We start from the raw sequence: 3485 nt of genomic DNA, 5'->3' as shown, positions 1-3485 counted from the left end.
TCCTCCTTTGGTGCTGAAAATTGGAGAAATTTTTGCAGCAGTACCATGAGGCAAACTGGCAAAGTAAAATCTTTGGTCATGTACCTTGGACCAGTCAGTGTCCTAGTGAAGTCAGGCAACCCTAGAATGTAGGTATTACCGTCTCTCTCCATTTTCAAGAAACAGACACAGAGAATTTGGGGATTTTCCCCAAGTGACACAGATATTAAGTAGCCAGACTTCAGATATGCACCAGGCTGTTCCCTTCAGCTTTCCTCTTTCCATATTGCCCTTCTAGAGAAGCAGCCCTCAAAAAGGATGCATATGCGCAGGGCACAGTGACGCACACCTGTAATCCCAATGGCTCCAGAGGCTGAGGCAGGAGGATTGCGAGTTCAATGCCAGCCTCAGCAACAGTGAGGTGCTAAGCAACCCAGTGAGACTCTGTCCCTAATTAAAGCACAAAATAGGGCTGGGGATGTAGCTCAGTGGTCAAGTGCCCCTGAATTCAATCCCTGGTACTCTTCTCCCCCCCTCCTCCGCAAAAAAAAAAAAAATGAAAAGATGCGCATGGGGCTGGGGTTGTGGCTCAGGGGTAGAGCGCTCACCTAGCCGTGCGAGGCCCTAGGTTCGATTCTCGGCACCACATAAAAATGAGTTTAAAGGTATTGTGTCCAACTACAACTAAAAACTAAATACTGAATAAATAAATTTAAAATAAGTTATGGTGTCCATCTGCAATTAAAAAATATTAACAAAAAAGATGTATATGTGTGCACACATGTGCTTATAATTTTAATTTGTATATATGGCCAGGCACAGTGGCACATGCCTGTAATCCCAGCAGCTTGGGAGGCTGAGGCAAGAGGATGGGAAGTTTGAGGCCAGCCTCAGCAATTTAGCAAAACTCTGTCTCAAAAAAATAAAAGGGGGCTGGGGATATAGCTCAGTTGGTAGAGTGCTTGTCTTGCTGGTTTAAACCGCAGCACCAAAAATAAATTCGTGGTTGAGAGCCCTGGGTTCAATCCCTAATACCAAAACAAAAAAAACTTTAGTTTGTATATGTGTCTTAAACAGTTAAGTATTAGGAGATTTACATGTAATATCCCCAACTGGGGATTTTCTTAGGCAGGGGGGACAGTGGCAGCATGTGGCTGACATTGAGCAAGACCCCCACAGACCCTTTCCAAGCCATGCAGCTCGTCTCGGTTGTTGCCCTTTGTGCCCTGGCCAAGAAGATTCTCCCACCCAGAAAGAGAAAAGGCAATGGTTTCTCATGTTTTATTTACCAGGGCCCTACCCTGTGGCCCCCACCCCACCAGAACCCAGAGGGGTAGGGGTGGGAGTCCAGCAGGGCCATAAGCTTAGAAAGACTCCAAGTTCAGCTATGGGACACATCTGTCCGGGAGCTAGGGACCCAGGGAAACACAGCACTCAGGTACTAACTAAATCTATGGGTGGGGATGGTTGAGAGGTGAGGGCACTGCATGTGTACCGGTGGTCCAGCCACAGGACGAGGCCCTCATCTTCCCCCCAGTCCTTGCAGATCCAGGGCCGCCCATTGCAGGAGGGTGGGGTGCGCATACTCTCCCAGCTGCTCTGGATAGGTTTCAGTTCAGGCCTGCCTTGAATTGCCTGTGTCTGTATCTCCGCCCGAGTCCTCTCATTCTGTTTCCAGCTCTCAGCTCTCCCACAAGGTCCAGGCCTTCTGACCCAACCCATGGCTTATGTCACCAGTGTAATACGTCCAAAGAGCATTCTTGGTTCTCCCCTCCCTGAACCCCATCTCCCCACCTTTCCTCACTCTCCCACCCCAGACCCAGGAGCTCTCCTTGACCCTTTGCCACCACACTTCCTCATGACATCCAAAGCAGGTCCTCTCTACCTTTGCAATAGCTTCAGGATCCACCTGCTTCTCACCTCTCTGTGGGCTCAGTATTTGTCCACCCCCCCACCCCTGCCCCCACCCACTGGGCTCCTGGCTTCCACTCCTGCCCATTAATCCATTTCCTGTAGAGCAGGAGATTGATCCATTTGAAACAGCCCAGGAAACACTCCTGCTAAAATCTTCATTGCACCTGAAATAAAATCCAATTCCTGTGCTCCTCATCTGTGGGCCTCTACCCCACTCCACCCCCCTCAGCCTCCTGTTCTGCAGCCACGGACAGCTCCCTCCTGCCCCAAGGCCTTTGCACATGCTTTCTTCTACCTAAAATCTTGTCTTCCAATTCTTTCCGAAGTTGTCACCTTAACCTCTTTCAGGTATTCAGAAGTGGTTTGATATCACATCTTCGGAGATGGCCTCCCAGACAGCCCCTTCTAAATTCTCCTCATGAGCCACTTCACAGCCTATGTGTAGCTTCACATTTTGTGTTCACGATCAGCATCCCCCACTCAGTTGGGATCTCCAGGAGAGCAGGGACCTTGTCTTCTGTTCCCTTCTTCCCAATTTCCCCAGCGTCCCCCGCACCGGGTCTGATACACAGTAGGCACTCAATAAATACGTGCTCACCACAGACACAGGATTCCCATACTTAGCAGTAACTTTCCAAAACCCGGCTGCCCTCATCCCTAGGCCCTGGCAGCGCCCCCAAGGACAAGGCACGGCCGACGCGGATCTCGCCCCGGCCAGAGCCCGAGGGCAGGGCCCGGGAAGGGGGCTCCGGGAGCTTGGGCCGCTGCTCCTTGCCGAGGCTGCGGCGCAGGCGGCAGTGGTGCCAGCCGCGGCGGATCTCCGACTGCACCTGCAATGGCAGAGCGCTCAGGGGCGGCGCGGTTCCTCGCGCAGCCGCCAGAGGGCGTGGGCGGTCCTCTCCCTACCTCCTTGTTGACGAAGCAGTAGAGGACGCTGACCAGGAAACCCTGCGGGAGGAGGACCTGGGATCAGATCGCAGGTAGCCATGGCATTGGAACCACCCCCTTAATGAAGCTAGAACTCTTGTCCCGCCCCAAAGCACTTTGGCTGTTGCCACCCTGGTCCTAGACTATGGCCATCACCTGCTCCCTGGCTCCCAACTCCTCTCATTGCCCTAACCTGTTTGCTGAGCAATAGGGGTTGAGAACAGGGGACTTGGACATAGCAGCCTGGAGGCAAAAACTCTTTTCCTACTTCCACACTTAGAAATGCTCAGTTTCTTCATCTGGAAAGTGGAGCATCCAATGGTGATTAACATTGCAAGAAACTAGTTTCTGGTACATACATACAGTTAACCTTTGTTTTCCTTGCTTAATCTTATTAGAATTTGTTGTTATATAGCATCCATTATAAATAAATTATAAGTAGTTTATATTTTTATAAATCTATATCTGTATACATCTGAATTTATTTATTTTGCAGTACTGGGGATTGAACCCATGGGTGCTATACCACTGAGCTACATCCCAGCCCTTTTTATTTTTATGTTGAGGCAGGATATAAGTTGCTGATGACAGCCTTGAACTTGGGATCCTCCTGTCTCAACTTCCTGAGACTCTGGAATCTATGATGTGCATACCCCACCTAGCTC

At 50.4% G+C, this 3485-nt stretch overlaps 1 long non-coding RNA gene across 1 annotated transcript; it reads right to left on the bottom strand.

Annotated features, from left to right (window-relative positions):
- Window positions 1-1246: 1246 nt before the first annotated feature.
- LOC125614829 lies at window positions 1247-3463 on the bottom strand. The gene is made up of 2 exons (XR_007345385.1): window positions 2800-3463; window positions 1247-2723 (listed from the first exon to the last, which is right to left on the bottom strand). It is a non-coding gene; the product is annotated as an uncharacterized LOC125614829 (long non-coding RNA).
- Between the last annotated feature and the right edge of the window lie 22 nt (window positions 3464-3485).

Source organism: Marmota marmota, unplaced genomic scaffold (assembly GCF_001458135.2).
Source record: "Marmota marmota marmota unplaced genomic scaffold, marMar, whole genome shotgun sequence".
Lineage (NCBI taxonomy): Eukaryota > Metazoa > Chordata > Mammalia > Rodentia > Sciuridae > Marmota > Marmota marmota.
The sequence above is the reverse complement of the archived record's forward strand: the minus strand, read 5'-3'. Positions and strand labels throughout refer to the sequence as shown.